This window comes from Lepidochelys olivacea (assembly GCF_965140295.1).
Source record: "Lepidochelys olivacea isolate rLepOli2 genome assembly, chromosome: 2".
NCBI lineage: Eukaryota > Metazoa > Chordata > Testudines > Cheloniidae > Lepidochelys > Lepidochelys olivacea.
This window is the reverse complement of record NC_140412.1, coordinates 159665436-159688636: the sequence shown is the minus strand read 5'-3', so window position 1 is coordinate 159688636 and position 23201 is coordinate 159665436. Positions and strand designations below refer to the sequence as shown.

The window sequence follows — 23201 nt, the reverse complement described above, 5'->3', positions numbered from 1 at the left end:
TGCATCAATATGCTTTATGCCTTAATTGCCATGCATGTGCAGTTTTGTGTTGCAACCTTCATGCTGTTCATATCCAGTGAACTTGATTATGCTTGGTCTTCGGAGAACTATGCTTTTTAATGCTCTGCCCATTCAACAGAAGCTTGCTCAGACTGTCTACTGATTTATCTATTCAACTGAACATAGGCCATTAAAACAGAGTACTGAGTATGCTTGTGCTTTAGACAAAGATTAGACTTTATTTTCAAAGTTTGAATAGTTTTTATTCTGGTGCATGTTGGTGCTGTATTTGCCGAGCTTGATCCAAAAGAATCGAAGCACGTGGTTAAAGCAAAGAGTGGCATGTGGTTCATGAACCCCATAATTAGTTCCTCTTCCTAGCTCTAAGCAGTAATTAAATCTGCCACTTCTGCTCTGCTGATTCATTTATTTAGCTATTTAATTGCTCAACTGAATACATCTTTATCTCCGGAACTGCAACATTTTATTCAGACAAAGAAATAGCATAATCCATTTTTTTCCAAGATCAGGGACATGTGAAAGAAAAGAGCATTAATACTACGTGATTTGGTGGTGGTGTCACTTTTTACTTATCAAATAAAACAGTGTTTAAGGGAAAACTTCAACTGATACGTAAGGATAGCTTTCCATATATAGGGTTGCTTCCTCTCAGAGCTCATTATGTCAAACTTTGAATTCTAATAAATCTATTCCAAGTTGCGATCAGGGTCATGAGTTAAACAGAGGAGCTCTCAGGGAATAATAGCAATAACTATATATAAAACAGGAAATCCAGCCGCTAGTTTATTGGCAGCAGATTTTTATCAACATTTTTAAAATGTAGATGTACAGCACACTGAACAGAAGCTTTCCTATATAAAGCTCCTTTTTGGGATATTTCTGAGGAGTATGTGATTTACGTCAATGATGTCTTTGTCAGATTCATCTACCCGTCCTGCAGTTGGGTCCATAAAGCACAATGTCTTGAGCACATTCAAGCTTACTAAAGAGAGTACCATGCTGATACACATTTCCATAGGTACAGTTTTCCTCACTGTGTATTTTTAGCATCCTTTAGGATGTAGAAAGATTCCTCGATCACTTTTATCCATAGTTTGCAAAAATGGATGGGAGAAGCATTTTGTAAAACAGTAAGGTCCAACTGACAATTAGTTTGAGAAGGAACCTGCTTTGGAAGTTGGAAAAAAAAATTAGTAACCTTTTTTTAATTGTCATGTCTTTGTTCTGTCTGTCCATCTAAAGTTTTATACCAGGCATGTCACTGTTGTCTGAGGCTATTTCACTCAGTTAGATTAATATTTATATTGGACTTCTTGCTGTCCTCTTACCAAGCTAGTTGTGTTCAAAACTGTGCAGCTGTCTAGATAGATCATTGTTTTTCCCATGTAAATTCATTATTTAAAATTGTTCACCAGTTACCACTGGAGTAAAGGTTTTTACTTGTATGAAGCTTTTGTTCGGTTCTTAGTAACTAGGCAAGAGTTTTGCCTGGGTAAGGACTTTAGGACTTGGCCCAAAGATACTTACATTGCACTGTTTTTATTGATTTTATTGTCATGCTTCTGCGTGAGCCTTCATTAAACAAATAACAATGGTTTTCCGACCTTGCCAAAACTGGAAATCTGGCAAGCAACTCTGTCCTTACAGGATTGTCCCATGATTTTCTCATTGAAATATAGGTCTGGAAGGGACCTCAAGATGTCAAGTCCAGCCCCCTGTGCTGTGGCAGGGCCAAGTAAACCTAGACCATCCCTGACTGATGTTTGTCCAACTTGTTTTTAAAAACTTCCAATGAAGGGGACTCCATGACTTCCCTTGGAAGCCTATTCCAGAATTTAACTACCCTTATAGTTAGAAAGTTTTTCCTAATATCTAAACTAAATCTCCCTTACTGAAGGTTAAGCCCATTACTTCTTGTCCTACCTTCAGTAGGCATATAAGGCAATGGATCACCATTCTCTTTATAACAGCCCTTAACATATTGAAAGACTGTTATCGGGTCCTCTTCAGTCATCTTTTCTAAAAACTAAATATGCCCAGTTTTTAACCTTTCCTCCTAGGTCATTTTTGTTGCTGTCCTCTGGACTCTTTCCAGTTTGTCCACATCTTTCCTAAAGTGCGGTGCCCAGAATTGGACACAGTACTCCAGCTGACACCTCACCAGCAACAAATAGAATAGTTACCTCCTGTGTCTTATTATATACAACACTACTGTTAATACACCCCAGAATCATATTAGCCTTTTTTGCAGCTCCATCACATCGACCACTCCTACTTAGTTTCTGGTCCACTCTCACCCCCAGATCCTTTTCAGCAATACTATTACCTAGTTATTCACCAGTTATTCACCATTTTGTAGGTTTCAGAGTAGCAGCCGTGTCAGTCTGTATCTGCAAAAAGAACAGGAGTACTTGTGGCACCTTAGAGACTAGCAAATTTATTTGAGCATAAGCTTTAGTAGGCTACAGCCCACTTCATCAGATGCATAGAATGGAACATATAGTAAGACGATATATATATATATAGAGAGAGAGAGAGTATGAAAAGGTGGAGTAAGAGGCTAATTAATTAAGATGAGCTATTATCAGCAGGAGAAAAGAAACTTTTGTAGTGATAATCAAGATGGCTCATTTAGACAGTTGACAAAAAGGTGTGAGGATACTTAACATGGGGAAATAGATTCAATATGTGTAATCACCCAGCCACTCCCAGTCTCTATTCAAACCCAAGTTAATGGTATCTATAGTTTGCATATTAATTCAAACTCAGCACTTTCTCGTTGGAGTCTGTTTTTGAAGCTTTTCTGTTGCAAAATTGCCACCTTTAAATCTGTTACTGAGTGGCCAGAGAGGTTGAAGTGTTCTCCTACCGGTTTTTGAATGTTATGATTCCTGATGTCAGATTTGTGTCCATTTATTCTTTTGCATGGAGACTGTCTGGTTTGGCCAATGTACATGGCAGAGGGGCATTGCTGGCACATGATGGCATATATCACATTGGTAGATGTGCAGGTGAACGAGCCCCTGATGGCATGGCTGATGTGATTTCAACATGATTCCACCATGATTTCAACAGTTTCCATCCCACCATCAACCTCAGCCTGGACCAATCCACACAAGCGGTCCATTTCCTGGACACTGCTGTGCTAATAAGCGACGGTCAAATAAACACCACCCTATACCGGAAACCTACTGACCACTATACTTACCTACATGCCTCCAGCTTCCATCCAGGACACACCACACGATCCATTGTCTACAGCCAAGCTCTAAGATACAACCACATTTCCTCCAATCCCTCAAACAGAGACAAACACCTACAAGATCTCTATCAGGCATTCTTAAAACTACAATAGCCACCTTCATAGACTTCATAGAGCCTTCATAGACTACCAGGGTTGGAAGGGACCTTGGGAGGTCATCTAGTCCAACCCCCTGCTCAAAGCAGGACCAATCCCCAATTTTTGCCCTAGATCCCTAAATGGCCCCCTCAAGGATTGAACTCACAACCCTGGGTTTAGCAGGCCAATGCTCAAACCACTGAGCTATCCCTCCCCCCCTTCACCTGCTGAAGTGAAAAAACAGATTGACAGAGCCAGAAGAGTACCCAGAATTCACCTACTACAGGACAGGCCCAACAAAGAAAATAACAGAATGCCACTAGCTGTCACCTTCAGCCCCCAACTAAAACCTTTCCAGCGCATCATCAAAGATCTACAACCTATCCTGAAAAATGATCCCTCACTCTCACAGATCTTGGGAGACAGAACAGTCCTCACTTACAGACAGCCCCCCAACCTGAAGCAAATACTCTCCAGCATCCACACAACAAAAACACTAACCCAGGAACCTATCCTTGCAACAAAGCCCAATGCCATCTCTGTCCATATATTTATTCAATTGACACCATCACAGGACCTAATCACATTAGCCACGCCACCAGGGGCTCGTTCACCTGCACATCTACCAATGTGATATATGCCATCATGTGCCAGCATTGGTAAACCATTGATAACTACTCTGAGTACAGTCTTTCAACCAGTTGTGCGCCCACTTTATTATAATTTAATCCAGATCACATTTCCCTAATTTGCTTATGAGTGTGTCATGCGGAACTCTTGTCAAAGCCTTACTAAAATCAAGGTATATCATGTCTACTGCTTCCCCCATCCACTAGGTCAGTAATCCTATTAAAGAAGGAAATTAAGTTGGTTTGACATGATTTGTTCTTGACAAATCCATGCTGATTATTCCTTATAATCCTATTATCCTCCATGTGCTTACAAATTGATTGATTAATAATTTGCTTCAGTATCTTTCCAGGAATTGAAGTTAGGCTAACTGGTCTATAATTCCCTGGTTCTCCTTGTTTCCTTTTTTAAAGGTAGGTACTATGTTTGCCCGTTTCCAGTCTTCTGGGACCTCTCCTGTCCTCTGGGAGTTCTCAAAGATAATTGCGAATGGCTCCGAGATTAGTTCAGTTAGTTCCTTAAGTACTCTAGGATGAATTTAACCAGGCTCTGCCACCTTGAATGCATCTAATTTATCTAAATATTCTTTAACCTGTTGTTTCCCTATTTTGGCTTGCATTCCTTCCCCGTTGTTAATGTTAATTGTGTTGAGTATCTGGTCATCATTAAGCTTTTTAGTAGAATGAGCAAGGAGTACTTGTGGCACCTTAGAGACTAACAAATTTCTTTATAAAGTTATTTATAAAATAAATTTGTTAGTCTCTAAGGTGCCACAAGTACACCTCGTTCATTCTGCTGATACAGACTAACACGGCTACCACTCTGAAACCTTTTTAGTGAAGACTGAAGCAAAATAGGCATTAAGCATCTTATCCTTCTTGATGTCATTAGTTATTAGCTCTCCTTCCCCTCTAAGTAGAGGACCTATGCTTTCCTTTGTCTTTCTCTTGCTCCTAATGTATTTAAAGAACCTCTTCTTATTGCCTTTTATGTCCCTTGCTAGGTGTAACTCACAGTGTCTTAGCCTTTCTTATTTTGACCCTACATACCTGAGCTGTTGTTTTGTACTCTTTTTATCAATTTGACCATGTTTCCACTTTTTGTAGGATTCCTTTTTCATTTTCAGGTAATTAAAGAGCTCGTGATGGAGCCATATTGGCCTCTTACTATTCTTCCTCTTTCCTTTTACATTTGGAATAGTTTGTAGTTGTGCCTTTTAATATTGTTTCTGTGAGGAACTGGCAACTTTCCTGAACTACTTTCTTCCCAGAGGACTTCCCTACCAGTTCTCTGAGTTTGTCAAGTCTGCTTTTTTGAGGTACATTGTCCTTATTCTTTGCTCTCACTCCTTTCCTTTCCTTAGAATCATGAAATCTATTATTTCATGGTCACTGTCACCCAAATTGACTTTCACCTTCAGACTCACTACCAATTCCTCCCTGTGGGTCAAAGGATTTTGTATAAGATGTATCTAAAACTGAAGCGTTTTAGATGTATTTCTTGAATTAAACCTAAAAGTTCATCCATCACTATGCACATAGGCTCTGACTTCTATTATTCCCAAAGGGTGTTTCACCCTGCTCTGCCCAAGGCCCTGCCCCACTCTGCCTCTCCCGCCCCTGCTCTGCCCCCTCCCCCAGGCCTCACCCTCACTCCAGCCCCAGAACACCCACAGAGTCGGCACCTATGACTATGCTCAGTGCACTACCCCCAATTTCTTATGGCTTGTCTACATGGTGGAGAAATACACCAGACCCTTGCTGGTGCATACTAATGGTTCCCTAATGAGTGTAGCGTAGTACTGTTTCAAATGACACTATGTTAAAGCACACCAGCAGGGTCTTCACGGACCAATAATGTGCAACACACTTTAGAGATCATACCCCTGTAGAGTGCACTACTGCCACTGTTTAGATAAGCCCTTTGAGTCTATTTTTTAAAAAAAGAACTAAGACATCCATCTTGGATGATAACCATAACAAGTAAACCATCTCAGACCCACATATTAAGCATTTTAATAAAAAGAAGCACTTTTCATTGTGGAAGTACCTGCAACTATGTGCAATGTAGTACCTGGGAATAAAATGTTTTCCATTGTTTTCGACAGAAATTTGGTGCACAATAGTTTACCACAGCAATTCAGGAACCTTTTCAAATGGTTTTTATCCCTGCTCTAGTATCACGCAAGGGTGTTATGTTAGTGTGTGTAAATTATAGAATTACATACTGTGCACAGATGTATGAATACACTGACTTGATAGATGGAGAAGAGAGATAAATAGATCACCCACCTGATCACCCTTGAAACATTTTTCACATTTAGGAGTCAGAGTAGCAGCCGTGTTAGTCTGTATTCGCAAAAAGAAAAGGAGTACTTGTGGCACCTTAGAGACTAACCAATTTGTTTGAGCATAAGCTTTCGTGAGCTACAGCTCAGGATGAAGTGAGCTGTAGCTCACGAAAGCTTATGCTCAAATAAATTGGTTAGTCTCTAAGGTGCCACAAGTACTCCTTTACATTTAGGAGTGTCTGTGGTAGGAAATAGGGAATTGTTATGGCACACTTCCCCTCACATTAACCTAGCTATTGTCATCCTACCATCAACAGGCTGGAAATTGCTATCCTTCAGAGACTGCTGGGTTTACAAGCAGTGGAATGCAATTGAAACTCCTCCCCTCCCCACAGCAAGCATTGCCCAGCAACTTGTAGCAAGCAGCTGTCACCAGCCGCAATGGGAACTGGATGTTTGCAAAGTAATGTACATGCTTTAGGTCTGGTCACTGTATAGTGAGCCACTTTGCTAAATCCTTTTTTGTAATCTGTAATTTAGTTTTAAGTCCCATTATCCAGCAATATAGTTCAAAACCAAAGGCCAGAATCTGATCTCACATACACTGGTGTAACTCTAGTGTGGCAGTGAAGTCAGTAGAGTTACACTGGTGTAAAAGTGGTGTAAGTGGGATGAGACTCAGGTCCTGATCCTGGGAGCAAACATACAACAGTGTATGTAGTTTATTAGCACAGTAATAACTTTATGGAAGTGAATCTCATATTAATATGTTCAAGCTATGGAAAACGTGTCATTTTTGACATGACATAACCAACTGCAACTGTGGAAGACGGGGCCACAGATGATCCGACTTGCTACCCTAAGTCAGTTATCTAGTGGACATGTGCTCTGATACCTATACATATTAGTTAGCAGCTTTCACACATGATTTACTGAGTGAGTTATATAGTACCTACACAAGAAAACTAATGGAGGCATAGCAATCTATAACTAGAAATGACAACTTCGATAGCATGTTCATATGTCCTATGCTTGGGTGGGTTTTGTTTTTAATCTCTGTCTCATTTATTTCTCTGTACTCCTGCTGTACACTGAGAGAGTCTTTACAATTTTATCACATTAGAATGTGACATTCCAGGCCTTGACAGTGCTTTTGTTTGGATATTTATAGCAGCTTCTGGTCATTGTTGAGCAAAGGAGATTGCCCTGCCCTCTGGCCCTTTCTTAAGCAGATTTTGGGCAGAAGCTCCTCTCATGTGGCACTAATTGCAATGATTGGTGGAGGGGTGTGGTGAGCTCACTGTGCCTGACTCTGGCTTATCTGCCAAGGGCTAAACCAGGGGAGAGGAGAGGGAGGGGAAAAAAGAAAAAAAAAAAAAAAAAAAGCAAAGCTTTGCCTCATTCCAGTAGGGCTCAGGGCTCCCGGCCATCTGTCCACCCTTGGAATCAGAAGACAAATAGAGGGACCACACTCACTATAACTGTGCAGAAGGAAATTGTTCGGACACTGTGGCTGAGCTTTGCATTTGAAGTGCGGGCTTTGAGAGCAGCTCAGCAGGTCAGTACTTCTACCAGTCAGATTTATTTGTTCAGATGATGTAGAGGGTTTTAGCTGAAAATCTTTAGTATTAGAAATGGTATGTTATTTTCAGGAGTTAGATTGCAATTGAAGGACACGTTTCTTTGAAGCTTGAAGACTGAAACTCAGCTTGCTTTATTTGCTGTCCCATATGCATTATGATTCTGATCAGAGTTTTGTTTATCTAGCTGACTATTACTGGTGACATCCGAATGACTAGGGCAGCCTAACAATGGGCAAATCTTTAAAAGATTTAAACTAACAAGTTGCTTGAAAAGTGATTTGAATGGAGATGTTTTTATATGTGTGGCTTATCATCTGGACAAGTGTGCTACATTAAAATATGTATTAGGGATTGTCATTGGAAATATGTGTGCTTCATTTTGGTGAGTAACTCAGCCTGAGTCTGCAGCTTGAGAATTTAAATACTGTAACACCATTTAGAGCCCCCCCTCCACCCCCGATAATAGTTTGCTGTAAGTTTAATGTGAAACGGGGAAAGGCAAGAGCAAGCTATTCGCTATGAAAACCACGAGCTGTAGTGGTATGATTAGAAAGGCAGAGGCTAAGAAGTTTTTGACATATTGTAAACTGGCATTACAGTAAAAAATCAAGTGAATTGTAATATTTTTTCACATAGGGAGGTTTCATTTGAAGTTACATGAACATATTTAATATTTCATTCCAAAGTCTTGGGGTTTTTTTACCTTACTAATGAATGAACTTAAGTAAACAACTGTATAGTCTAATGCTGTACATTGGACAAGAGAAATAAAGAAAAAGTACAACTTCTTACATCATATTTATTTTACTTAAGGAAAATTCAGTATTATTCAGCAAATTAACAAAAATGTTATAATAATGGTAATAAAATCATCGTAGGTCTCTGGATTTTTTAAAAGTCAAACTATTATTTTTAGGATGGAAAAACTGTACCGTTAAGGCTAACTACATTTAAATTCATGTGACACATCTGTTATATAATTTCATATAAGCATCTTGAAGATCTGAATTATTTTTAATGCTGTATATTTAAACAGTCCTGTTATGTTTAAATATATCCATATGATTTCTGTTATGTTTGTATTTCTGAAGATAGTTTATTTGATCTGCTTCCTGATGATCATTTTTTACAATATATATGAACTGAATATTTAATAGCCACATGATCTAGTGTAAAATTACGCTCAACGAAGTCAAGTCACAGCAGAAAATTATTTCAATGACTGTGCATGCGTGCCTTCAAATTTAAAAAAGAAATATGAATTGTGTTATTACAAAATTATCCCTTTGTCAGACCCAGCTATTTCACTTATTTCCTTCTTTATATGAAGTTTTTAGAAGTGAAACGATAGTGAAAAATGGAGTCAAGTAACTGGTAAACCATTTGTCCACTGCTTTTCTCCGTGTCTGGTGCAAAGTTCCAGCACTGTCACTGGATTATTCAAAATGGATTCTAAGAACCAGCCATACCTAACAAGCGCTTAATAAAGGGTTTATGGATAGTTCTGATGGATACTTGCAGTTTATTTTTAAAAAACCTTTTAGTGATGCAGCTGTTGTATTAAAAAAAAATCTAGTCAGAGAAAAACATGAAAACATGTTGAGGAGTAACGACACATCTTTAGTAAAGGTACATGAAGAATATCGATAGCAGTTATACAAGTTGATATAGCTTGTGCACTATGAAAGAAGATCCCCTGTATATTTATCATCCCAATCCACAAATATGTCATAAAATAAGTATTCAGGTGGATGTATTTCTTGTCTGGACCAATACTGTTCCTTATAATTGCTGGCCTCTTATTCATCACTTTATGAACTTTTTCATAATGTTAAAATCAATAGCTGGTAGTTCCCTCAAGAACTGTATTTTAACACTTGGCATACTGTATGTGGTGATAATGCAATGAGATGTGACTATATTAAATGTTTATTCTTAAGTGAATGAACATATTTTTTCTGTACTTTAAAGAAGCTAAAACCCCAGCAAGTGCACTGCTAGTGATATTAGCAAGAAAAATAGTAGCATAAGAAAGCATCATTATTTTAAACGGCCTCACAGTAGTCATGTTGGTAATATTCTTAGTGCATAATGTCTGTTCCATACCCTGAATGCTAGATTTGATTTTCTTTCAGGTAGTTTATAATTTTTAATTTTAGTGCATTATTAATTGCCATAGGGATAGATCCTTTTTACTCAGTTCTTATGCCCACAAAGGTTTGTCTGAAGAAGGATTTGAGTTATAAACTGAGTCAGGACTTCAGGATGTGGCCCATGCTATTCAGAATTCCGTTTACGATTAGGCCTTTGTGAGGGGATTTGTGTTTGACATTAATTAGAACTGATTTGGCTGGTATTTTTTTAGTACAAAATTTCACAACACTGGCTTGTTCATTGAATAATATACAGATAAAGTTTTGAACGCTTTGTCAGTGTCCCCTGCAAATTATGAGACATATTCTGTTACCCTGCACTTGGTGTAGTCATTTATATCCTTGAAAATTAGGTACAAAAAGTTACTATACCTGAATGGTAATAATTTGTACCCAAGTTGCCCTCACTTTGTACTTGGTGCAGCACAAGAGTGAATCGGGCCCTCCATCTTTACTAAGGACCAGACTCTTATGGCAGGGAAAGATGGCAGCAAGCTTCTTCCATGCTGCACGTATCGTGGAAGAGAAGACACCTGTATACAGTGTGGGAGGCTTCCAAAACTACCAGGGAACGTGGCTGGGGCCAAGTGGCTGTGGGTGCATGGGACACTTGGTTGGAGAAGAGGGTCTTCAGAAGCTGGGAGAAAGGGGAGGGATATTAGGCCAGGGATATTAGAGTACGCACTGGTGAGAAGTTGCAGGAGGAAGGTTGAGTGCTAGTCAGAGTGAGGGGTAATGACAGCTTTTGGCAATTAAGGGTGGTCAGGATGAAGGGCTGTTGAGTGCTATTGTGGGAGGTTTCTATAGCTGGGAGGGAAGTCAGCTATGGGTTCTTTTTGGACGATTATTGCATAAAGGATCCAGAGCTGGGAAGTGAGCATCAGGATGCTTGTTATCAAGGGCAGAGGGAGGCATTGGCAGCGGAGGCGGAGGCAGATCAGATGTAACAGTTACAAGGTGGGTGCATGGGGTGGGTTCCGCAACAAGGAGGCGTGAGATTCCGAATAACCTTCAGAGGTCTCTGTTACGTATATGGAAGCAGCAAAGCAAATGATTATAAACATCGAAAGATAGCAATTGCACTAATTACAAACCACGGTGAAGTCTAAAAATAAACTGAAATAGCAGTTTTTAATGCTGCAAATTCATTGTGAGTTCCTATGAAAATAAAGTATTTCTGTAATTATATTTTTCTGTAAATTCTAATAACTCTTTCTGGCAGGAACATGTAGAATGCACAGAAATATAGTTGCACAGAATTTTTAAGACAATGTTGTTTTTTAAATCCAAATCTATCATATTAATAAGTGCATTTTGCCAGTTCCATTTGCTAAGCAACAGATGCACTTTGTTGCTTATGAAGCACCAAAGGAAAGAATGAATCCACACAAGAAGCAAGAGCTTATGTAAAGTTCATGAACAGTAGCAGAAAGATTGAATAATGAGTTCTGTAAATCTTGTTCCTTAAATATTTTAATGTAACTGAGATATTTTTCTGTGCTGGCTGCCGTCAGTGATAGAAGTATCAACAGGAGAAATATGGGTCACTTGGGTTTTAGCATTAAGCAGCAAATCCAGGGTCAATAGGATTTAGTTGAGATGTTCAGGTTTATTCAGTACATTTAGTTAATGAATGGTGGGTGTGGGAGAAGAAAAAAGTTTGTGGCAGGATTGGTGGAGGGGACAGAATGGCCTCCTGCCAAGTGGTACATCCTGCTGTAATTCTTCCTGATTGATAGATATACCATAGGACAAAAAAGGAGCTGAGTGATGGGGATTTTAATTAAAAAATACCAGCACTAAATCCTGCTTTTTTGGATTAAAATTCAGCAGAAATACTTTGTAACAGACATCCATCTAGTATGAGGGCTTGTTTTGTTTTGTGTTTTGTTTTATTTATTAATGTTAACCTTTAACTGAGGGCAGTGGCGTTGGTAGAATTTTTATAGCGTGGGGGGTTCTGAAAGCCACTGAGCAAAATTGTAAATCTTGTATAGGATGAAACCACTTCAAGCCAGGGGGTGCTGCCCCACTCCGAGCACCCCTAGTTCCAGAACCCCTGGCTGAAGGGAAAAAAACTATAATGTGTTTAAGCACCTAGACACTGCCTATAAGACTATGAAAATACTCAGAGACATCACATATGAAACTCCATCAGTAAGAAATGTTTGATTCAGCCACAAAAAATCATGTTTAGGTCAATTAATTCACACTTTAATATAATGCAAACTTCCTGCCAAACAGAATCATAATCTCTACAATATGAATGGCCTGAACTGTATTAACCTGGACTCTGAAACTCTATGTTCTGTCAAACATTTCCATACATATTCTTAGGCATTTTGATTTGGGTTCAACTCCCCCAAATCCTCCTTATAGAGTGGCCAGTTTTATAAATCAGTGTAATAAGTACATTGGGGCCTGTTTTTAAAGATAAAAAGCTTTTATTTAAATTTAAAAGAAAATGTTGCTGAATAATTTTGTTCCTAATGGGCCAATTTAGGTATTTGTTCACTCTGTCCCTATTGGGCAAAACTCCAACTGAAATCAGACTTTTTCCCAAGGCTAGAGAGGACATTTAGATTCTGCTGAACTTTCCTTCTATATCTACCCCCTCAGAGATTTGGACTGGACTTCTCAGCCAGCCCTGGGAGTTTTGTCTGACTAAAGACCAAGTAAAACTACCAAGACTGGGTGCACTGACTTCAATAGACATGTCCCTGAGGAAGTAGTAGGCAAGGACCATAGGATTTGACCATACCACAAGCTATTGGCAGGCTTCAGAGCAGAGACACTGTGTACCTGCTTATCTTGAGAACATCTTCTCTGCTTAGGTAGTCTCGTGGTGGTTACTCCTAGGTCCTGTCATGTATGCAGGCCTTTGAGAATGTTCTCGCAGCACCTCTCAATAAAATTTGCATTTGAGCTAGTTGAAAAATTATGAAATTTTGACAGTTTGTAAGAAAAATGTGGTTTATCAGCACAAAAATGTTTCAAAAATTTGAAACTTTGAGATGGCCTGAGCTTAAAAAATGGCATGACTTTATTGATACTCAAAGGAAGGCATGGATTTTTTTTTCAATTGCTCTGCTATGTCATAACTACATTGGCTCCCCAATACTGCACAGCGAACCCCACGTACGTGTGAAGTAAGTAGGGTTTCAGAAGTGTGTACAGGACAGTGAGAGTACTCCCTAAAGGTTTTATCAACTTTGAAATGGAAAGAGTCATAGATCTGTTTGTTGGCAGCAAGGAGGACTGGCCATTCATGCTAAATTCAGGATTTCGCTGAGTGATACAGTGTGGTAGAGACTGCAAGGAGCCATCACCAACAGCACAGCCCACATAAGGGCCCAGCAGAATATGCATCCCCTTCAGCCAAGAGAGAACAGGTATGTAATGCAAACTTGGCAAAATGGCACACAGCACTCTACAGAGAGCAGAGACATCACATGAAGGGAATAAGCTTCATTACCCAAAGGCAGGATGCCTTGTGGTGCTCCCCTTGGAGCAGAGTGTCTCCATAGCACTCGTTTAGCCTTTGTGCAATTTGCACAATCAAGCCCTGAAAAAGCTGTTTTTACTAACATATTCAGGGCCCAGTCCTGCCATCCTTACTCCCTTTGGATGCTATCCGCACCATTTGAGGCCAGCGCAAAATCTATCCACAATTGAAACCCTATTATGAGGTTAGAGTCAGGCCTTCAATAAACACGAAACTTTTTGTGGCTGTCATTCAGATTGCAAAAACTTCGTACGTGTCTAGGATCTCATTAGAATGGCCGTGGGCGGGTGTCAACACCTAGCCAGGAAGTTATAATGGAAGTTTTGCCTACACTGGAACACTGAACATGGATATAGAACAGCAACAAAGCGTAATAAAGAACTATAATATTTAAAAAAGACACAACCCTTTTTAAACTCACAGCCCCTCTGATCAATAATTGTCATGCCGGGTTGAGCTCAGCACTGCAAGCCAGCCACCCCAGCTCCAGTAAGATCTGACTATATTTGATTAAGCTGATTAAGGAGGCTAATTGCTTTTATTTTTATTTGTTTGTAGCTTTCCTCAATGTGAAATTAAAATAAACTAGATTAAGAAATACATACTTTGCTCCTTGTGCCTGAAGTAACAGACCCTTTAACCTCCAACTCTGCTGGCTTGTGGGTTTGGGATTTTGGTTGGTAGAGGTAAGGGTAAATGTGAAATTGAGATCCAGGTTTTGATTCTCCAATTTTAGAGGTGTTTAGCTCTCTGATTTTGGTTCAGAATAAGAGTAGCGATTATTAGTTAAGCACTTAAATTTCTGATGAAAGAGCAGGGTTCCAATGAACTCCAAAAATTGTTGCAGGGTATGTTGTCCTGACAATATTTACTTTTGATAACTATGGATCCAGTGTAGATAATGGACAGGCTGCCTATGTCAATATAAATATATGGGCAGCACATATTGTATACTTGTGAACGGTTTAAAAAAATTAAAAAAAAATCTGAGAAACCGTTCTCATACAGCAGTCCAATGCCCCCATCAGTGTTTGCAACATCAGATAAGTCGGATGACTCCAAATTTAACCATGTATTTTAAAATCATGAGGTAGATGACTCAGTATTTTATGGCATCTATTTTAATGAAGTGAAAATCCTGTCCCTCACCTGCTTTTCAGAATAGGCATGCCACCTAAAACTGTTAAGACACATGCCACAAAATACTACATTACCACTCCCCCACGTTACATTTTGACTGCATAAATTCCACTTCATGTCTTTATTTACACATTGCATTTTTGAAAATGTGCAGAAAATTATACTCTTTTTCCCAAAATTTTGAACTTTAACTACAAATTAATTTTCTACTTATATTCACCTTAGGCTGAATTGTGAGGTTCTTACTCAGTTTATTACGACTCGGTCTTTCCTCAAGCTGAGTCCCATGAAATGCAGTGGAATTTGTCAGAGTAAAGACTAAGTAAGAGACTCTAAGATCTGTCATATTTTGAGGTGGTTCTCATCCTCTGATATTTCAGAGTGATATTCGAAGAAAAATTATTCTATTTCCTTTAAATAGCATGTCCGATATTACCATATAATACACATTATCACATATACATTTATGCCAATGTACCTGTAACCAGTCACTGGCTTAGGGCCCAAAGGCCTTCAAGTAGTGTCAGAAGTCCGCCTGATGCATTGAAATGCTAGATTCTGCATTTTGATCTCTGATTTAGCTGTAAGTGATGTATATAGAATGGTATAGAGCCAGATAAATCAGTGCTGACTACGTATCTGTGGAAGCTCAAGAGCACAAATTAAGCTGTTGGCATGCCACGTGCTAAAAAATGTGGCTCTACAGTCTCCTATTTCATACTGTGTCTTCACTGCTAGTTAGTGTTTTGTGTACATAACTCCATGTTCTTTGAAGAAAAACACACTTTTCTGAGACTGCCAGTGCCTACAGAGAAGACCTGTGTATATGGGAATCTGTGCCTGTTGGAGGAACTTTTGAGGGCCTGGGGAATCCCATCTAAAAAGATCTAATTGCAGTGTGGATCTGTTGGTAGCACATGGTCCATAGGCTGTTAAAAGCAACTAATTTTGTCTGATTTCAGGTTAAGACCTTGTATTTAATTTAACATTGATGTGAAACATGTGCCTACCCTTATGGAACAGTCCTACAGAATTTAATAGAAAATAATTCTGTAGGTATTTTGAATCATTCTATATTCAAACAATAGAGAAAGAGCCCTACCAAATTCACAGCCATGAAAAATGCATCATGGATCGTGAAATCTGGTCTCCCACTGTGAAATCTGGACTTTTATGTGCTTTAACCCTATACTATACAGATTTCATGGGGGAGACCAGCGTTTCTGAAGTTGAGGGTCCTGACCCAAAAGGGAGTTGCAGGGCAGGTCACAAGGTTATGGGGGGGGGGCGGGCACGGTATTACTACCCTTACTTCTGTGTTGCCTTCTGAGCTGGGCAGCCGGTGACTGGAGAGTGGTGGCTGTTGGCCAGGCGCCCAGCTCTTAAAGCGGTTCCCCACCACCACCAGCACATAAGTAAGGGTGGCCATACCATACCATGCCATCCGTACTTCTGCGCTGCTGCCTTTGGAGCTGGGAGGCTGGAGAGTGGTGGCTGCTCACTGAGGGCCCAGCTCTGCAGGCAGCAGCGCAGAAGTAAGGGTGGCAATACCAGACCAGGCCATCCTTACTTCTGCGCTGCTGCTGGCGGTGTCTCTGCCTTCAGAGCTGGGATCTTGGCCAGCAGCTGCTGCTCTCCAGCTACCAAGCTCTGAAGGCAGCGCCACCATCAGCAGCAGCGCAGAAGTAAGAGTAGCAGCACCGCAACCCCCCCACAACTCCTTTTTGGGTCAGGACCCCTACAATTACAACTCTGAGAAATTTCAAATTTAAATAGCTGAAATCATGAAATTTACGATTTTTTAAATCCTATGACCGTGAAATTGACCAAAATGGACAGAGAATTTGGTAGGGCCCTAGATATAGAACTATGCATCAGCTGTAGTAAGGTTCAAAAAAACATAAGAAAGGATATTAAATTCTATAGGTTTTTAGAACAATTTCTGTAGAATTTAGATGAATTTCTGTGAAACTTTTATTGTTTCAATCCCTATTAAATTCTATTGGACTTTTCCCTAAGGATAAATCCACACTTACTGTATTGAAGGCACACAAATTCACAACACACTCACTTCATTGAACATGCATTGCACTGAAAATCTGCTTGGTGGAAAGCTATAGTTTCTAGATCCGATTTACCTATGCATTCTGAGAGAAAAGCAGCAGTTAACTCAGTATTACTGGTACTCTTGGGGAAATTCTGTGCCGCTGTGCATGCACAGAATTCATGTCCCCTGCAGATTTTTTTTTCTCTGTAGAAAATAGATTCTGCCAGAGATGCACTGCAGTTATGCCTTTTGCCCACCAGGGGCCGCTGTGGTGCCAGAGGGAAGCCACTCACCAGCTGTGACAGGCAATAGGGAGAGAGCAGAGGCTGCATTCCTCACAGTGCTCTGCCCGCAGGGCCAGGTGAGGATTCACATATGGGCAGGACAGACAGAGTGGGGCACATGAGGCTGCTGGGAAGATGGTCACAGACTGGGATTCAGAAAGGCTAGTGGAGGGATGGACTGAATGGGAGTGGGGGTGCAGGGCCACATGGGGATGGGGGTTGGGGAACATTTTGTTCAACCCAAATGAAATTTGTTTTGACTTTTCAATTTGCCAAACATTTCAAAAAAATTAGATGACACTGAATTATTTTATTTATTTATTTATTAAATGGCCTGTGAACTGAAAAATGATCTATTGGCACAGCCCTATTTATAGGTAACTTTTCAAAAGCCATCAGTTGACTCCATCCACCTTGAAACACAGAATACTTGATTAACTCCGATCATTGGTCTACTTTTAAAAATATAGATCTATTGTATTTGGTCTTCACAAAAGGAATGGCTGCAGTAGTTTGTAAAGGATAGGGAATTGATCAGGATACACAGGAGACATGTGAATGGATTTAAAGTGGCAGGCTGCAACTCTATTAATTTTAATATGCAGAAGGGAGGGCTGAAACACCCCGCCCCTCCAATCTGCCAGGCATTAATTAGGTCCAATGCAGGGTTAAAAGACCTCATATCATACAACCAAGGAATGAGAGGGACCCTGGTAGCAAACTCCCACTACTGATCCATGAGGGGGAATGAGGGTATAAATGAGTGGCAGCTGTGGAGATTTAAGTCTTTCTCTCACACGCACACACACATGCACGATCACCTGCTCAGGGTTTCCCCAGGAGCTAGCCCTAGAAGTCTGCTACCTGCACTGGACACCAGCCACAAGTTGCAACAATATTTTTGATGTTTATTACCTCTCCTCCCCCACCTTTTCTGGCACTCTCTCTCATCCATATGCCCACTTACCAGTCCTCCAGGATGCTGTGAAGAAAGAAGAACAAAAGTAAATTATAATAAACCCACTGGGCAACTTGCCGATCTTTTTCCAAGGAAAAAAATTCCTTCCTGACCACAGAAGGTGATCTGGTCAGACTCACAGCAAGCCCAGAGACTCAACTCTGATCGCTATACCACCTATAGGGCTGGGCAGCGTTCAGAATCAAGAACGACTGCTGGGAGGTGGTTGGGGATGGGGAGGTATGTTTGTTTGAGCCAATTGGCTCCCTCACATCCCTGAATTGGCCCCAGCCCCACCTCATACATAATCCCTACATGGGAGGGAGACTAGAAGAAAAGGAGGACCCAGGTGCCAGTGGGTTACCTTCCTTCCTACCAAGATCCGATGGAATGGTCAACCCCCTACCTACTAAATCAACACTCCACCCCTCCCCTCCCACAGTCCCTGACCTGCTAAGGCCAGAGGGGACATTCTACTATCATGGCTTAAGTTAATGACCAAAGGGACAGTAAATCATGATTAATATTATCCAGTATTTTCTAATAGAGACTAGCAGAAAAATAGTTTTTTATGAACATGTATTAGATTATTAGAGAGACACAAATGTGACTTACTATAAATGATACCAAGGAAAAGCAAAGCTTTGAGTGGAGGAAATAAAGCTATTTTTATATGGTTAAGTACAATGAAATCACTCAAAAGAAAGAAAAAAGCATTAGAAAAAGTGAGTAACCGTGGGTTTGTAGCAGTTATGAAAAGTTCATCAAATGCAGTAGCAGAAAAGTTACATTTATTTTCCTATGATCAGGGATTTAGATAAGTCATTCTGGACAGTATACTTTATAAGAATTGAATTCAACATCTAGGAAGTGTGAGACTGTGTACAATTAACATGATCTCCAACAATAGCTAATATGTTCTGACAAAAGGAGATGTTCGTAGCAGCAGTGCAAAGAGTAAGGGAGTTAGATAATTTTTCAGAGTCACTGATACCTTAAGTACGTGTGTTTGTTTGGTGACAGGGTGATGCAGGGCAGAGGTCAGGTTGTTTAGGTGGCTTTAACAGCAAATTTCCATATTTCTGATGTTAGCTTTCTTAAGGCACTCAATCTGCTTAGCATATCAAAAAACTAAGATAAGTTTTTTCTTGATCTCAGCCTCAGTATTGCCAACCTCAAGAGATCAAAAATCATGAGTTTGGCTCCAAAATCATGAGATTTTCAAAAAAGAGATCATATTGTGTTTTCAGATGTACCTTTTGAACTGCCTCCCCCCATCCTCAATGTATGAATCAGACAGTTAGCATTGCCCTTGCTCCCAAGTTAATGGGGTAAGGTGATTTTGACCCTGCTGCAGGAGCTCTGTCCGCCACGTCTGGACATCCCCTGCCCAGCAACTAATTCTGCCCCAACCTGCAAATCAATCCTGCCCCTCCCCCCAGTTCCATATCAGTTCAGCCCCCGCATCCCTCATTAGTTCACCCTTTCCCCCTCCCCCACCTCACTTCTGCTCCTTTTGGGATTCTTCTCCTTTTCCCAGCACTGGGGGGAAGGAAGCTGGAACATGGTCCTCTCCCCCACTTCCAGGTTGGGGAAGGAAATCCAGGGGCTCTTCACCTTCCCCCCCCCACCTGCCCATTCCCAGGCAGGTGTTCCGGGGGTGGGAGCCAGAGGTGCCTTCCCAGTGCTCACAGGAGGGGAGGGAGTGGAATTCCTTCAGTCTAGCAGACAAAGTTATAACAAGATCCTATGGCTGAAGCTAAACAAATTCAGACTGGAAATAAGGTGCACATTTTTAGCAGTGAAGCATTGGAACATCTTTCTAAGGATTCTGGTGGGTTCTCCTTCACTGAAAATCTTTTAATCCAGATTGGGTGTTTATCTAAAAGAAAACGCTCTAGGAAATATTTCAGGAAAGGTCTGTGGCTTGTGGGCAGACTAGGTGATCACAGTGGTCCTTTCTGGCCTTATAATATGAATCTATCAACAATGTAAGCCATGCCCACTCAGTGTGGTGCTTTGTCGTCTTCTGTGGTGGCTAGGCCACAACAGTTGATGAGCCTGCTACAGCCTTTGAGTCTGTGAGCCAGGACCTACAGAGGTAGGTGTTTTCATTCAGACAGTAAAGGCTCCTGCACCTTAGGTTCCATCTCCACTCTGACACCACTCAGGGACACTAGCATTCCAAGAGGAACCTTCACTTTGGATTTCCATATTCGAAGGAGTTTTTGTAGCCTAGGATGTTGAGAAAACTACAATATTGAGTTACGGGTTTCTTCCTTTAAGTTACTGAAAGATATTTATAATTTTATTTCTTATTTAATGATATCCAATTGTATGAGGAAGTTTTATATATAACTGCTCTCTGCCAGTTTATATCTCAGAGGGGGATGGGGTGAATATTTTTTTTTGGTTTACATGTGTGCCAGTTTTGGTTATTCCATTTATCCCTAACTTGTTGGGACTTGAGATTCATAGAATCATAGAATCATAGAATATCAGGGTTGGAAGGGACCCCAGAAGGTCATCTAGTCCAACCCCCTGCTCAAAGCAGGACCAATTCCCAGTTAAATCATCCCAGCCAGGGCTTTGTCAAGCCTGACCTTAAAAACCTCTAAGGAAGGAGATTCTACCACCTCCCTAGGTAACGCATTCCAGTGTTTCACCACCCTCTTAGTGAAAAAGTTTTTCCTAATATCCAATCTAAACCTCCCCCACTGCAACTTGAGACCATTACTCCTCGTTCTGTCATCTGCTACCATTGAGAACAGTCTAGAGCCATCCTCTTTGGAACCCCCTTTCAGGTAGTTGAAAGCAGCTATCAAATCCCCCCTCATTCTTCTCTTCTGCAGGCTAAACAATCCCAGCTCCCTCAGCCTCTCCTCATAACTCATGTGTTCCAGACCCCTAATCATTTTTGTTGCCCTTCGCTGGACTCTCTCCAATTTATCCACATCCTTCTTGAAGTGTGGGGCCCAAAACTGGACACAGTACTCCAGATGAGGCCTCACCAATGTCGAATAGAGGGGAACGATCACGTCCCTCGATCTGCTCGCTATGCCCCTACTTATACATCCCAAAATGCCATTGGCCTTCTTGGCAACAAGGGCACACTGCTGACTCATATCCAGCTTCTCGTCCACTGTCACCCCTAGGTCCTTTTCCGCAGAACTGCTGCCTAGCAATTCGGTCCCTAGTCTGTAGCTGTGCATTGGGTTCTTCCGTCCTAAGTGCAGGACCCTGCACTTATCCTTATTGAACCTCATCAGATTCCTTTTGGCCCAATCTTCCAATTGGTCTAGGTCCTTCTGTATCCTATCCCTCCCCTCCAGCGTATCTACCACTCCTCCCAGTTTACTATGAGATTTAGATTTTGACCTTTTGTCTTGTCCCAATAAAACCTTTTCAGGTTCCCCCATTCATTGTAGCAGAAAATCCCATTTATTATTGGAAAGAATATCATGCTGCAATGTAACATTTTTATGCCTTCCACACTTAATGTTAAAAAATTAACCTTATTTTAGGGATGTGGGGGGGGGGCAAGTAAAGTAATTATAGACATGGTAATAAACTGCAGGACAGACTTGCTTTTACTTAGATAATGTACACAAGTTAAAGCTATCCTTTTTACTGTGCCTTTATTACATTGCATTGTGCACAGATGGATAGGCTTTTAGTGGGCTCAGGAGCAACAGAGGCCCACCCATATATATCTAAACCTTTCTAAAGCAACTGGAATTCCCTTAGGAGCAGTACATTAAAGCTATGATGAAAATGGAGTTTTCTTTTACCTTGTGACCTTTCTGTTTTCCCTTCATGAGGAGTCCCTTCTCTGGTGCATAATATTAGTCAATAAAGTTAAAAGCACCAGATCACATATGTACAGGGAGATAAATAATAAAGTAGCCAGATCTGGGTTTGCCTATAGCTACTAATAAAATGTCACCTACATTTTAGTTCTGTATGCCTCTAACAGCATAGTTAAAATGCATTAAAATCTGATGCACGCTGTGGGAATATGACTGAGCTTGCCAGATAGAGAAATATATTGTCTAAATAATACCTTCAGAGGATATTAGATGAGCATAAAAGATTACAGATGCAACTAAAGTGCATTTCCTTTCTATTCCCTCTGCCACTAATGTAATTCAGATGTTTTAGACACATGTTTTTTTTATATTTGGATTATTTTGTGGAGGACTTAGTAGATTTTAAAAAATCCTTATTTGTCTGTATTGATTTCAAAGACGCATTAATTCTTAACAGTTTGAAATACTTCACTGGAAACTTCCCTTCACTGTGATTTTAAGCCATGACTGTCATCTTACTGAAGCACATTATTCATGATTATACTACATTAATGTTTTTACACACTTTTATTTATTGGAGCTGGGCAGATGCCTTAAAAATAAAATTTCCGCACATATTTGTGTAAATTTGAAAGAAAATGAATTTGCTTTGGCTAGGTTTGCACTTCTTTTATGTCTTCTTTCTGAGAACTTGTTTCTAGTGAATAAGTCTGGTGGGAGTTTCAACAGGAACAGCTCTGTTTTCTATTTATGTCAGGGGAGTTTTCAGATTGATGTTTTGTTTCATTTTCTCTATAGCAATTATCAATTTTTATCAAAACATATTTCTTCATTATTTGCTGGAGTGATTCATTGGCTATGCGATCAGACTATGTGTGGCTATGCTATCAGTGTTGTAATAGCATGAGAAATAAAACAATGGATGCCTCTCACCAAAATGTGTAGGGGTTGTAGTACTGCAAATGGATAACTAACAAGTAATATTACTCCACTGCAGTCAATATTTTCACCTAAAGGTCAGTTGCCAGTAACACCAACTTACTTGCAAAGAACAGGCGAATACTGTCCCATTTACAGTGCCGCCTGGTACTTTCCCTGCCTATTGGCTCCCTGATGGACATTACTCCTTCTCCACCTTTTGTCCAAAATCCCAACAGGAGGACCATCTAATCCTTTTACTGAGTTTGATCTACACATCAGTAAGGCTACGTTTTAGTCATGAGTATTTTTAGTAAAAGTCGCAGGCAGTAAACAAAAATTCACGGCCTGTGAGTGACCTGTCCATGACTTACTATATACCCCTGACTAAAACTTGTGGCAGGAGCTCAGGGGGGGACGGCCAAGGAGGGGGGCGTTGCGGGTGCTTGGGGGGTGGAGCTGGGGCAGGCTCCCTACCCTGCTCCTGAGCTCCCCATGCTGCCTCCACTCCACCCCAAGCCCC

At 40.5% G+C, this 23201-nt stretch overlaps 1 protein-coding gene across 12 annotated transcripts in view; it reads left to right on the top strand.

Annotated features, from left to right (window-relative positions):
- Nucleotides 1-23201, top strand: part of LOC311516291 (poly(rC)-binding protein 3-like) — a 723448-nt gene that overhangs the window by 516102 nt on the left and 184145 nt on the right. The window contains exon 1 of one of the 12 annotated variants that reach the window (XM_084620202.1): nucleotides 7678-7839. The exons of the other annotated variants lie outside the window; for them this stretch is intronic. The gene's annotated coding sequence lies outside the window, so the exon portion shown is untranslated. Of the gene's footprint in view, nucleotides 1-7677; nucleotides 7840-23201 lie in introns of those variants that run through there. 12 annotated transcript variants of the gene reach the window in all.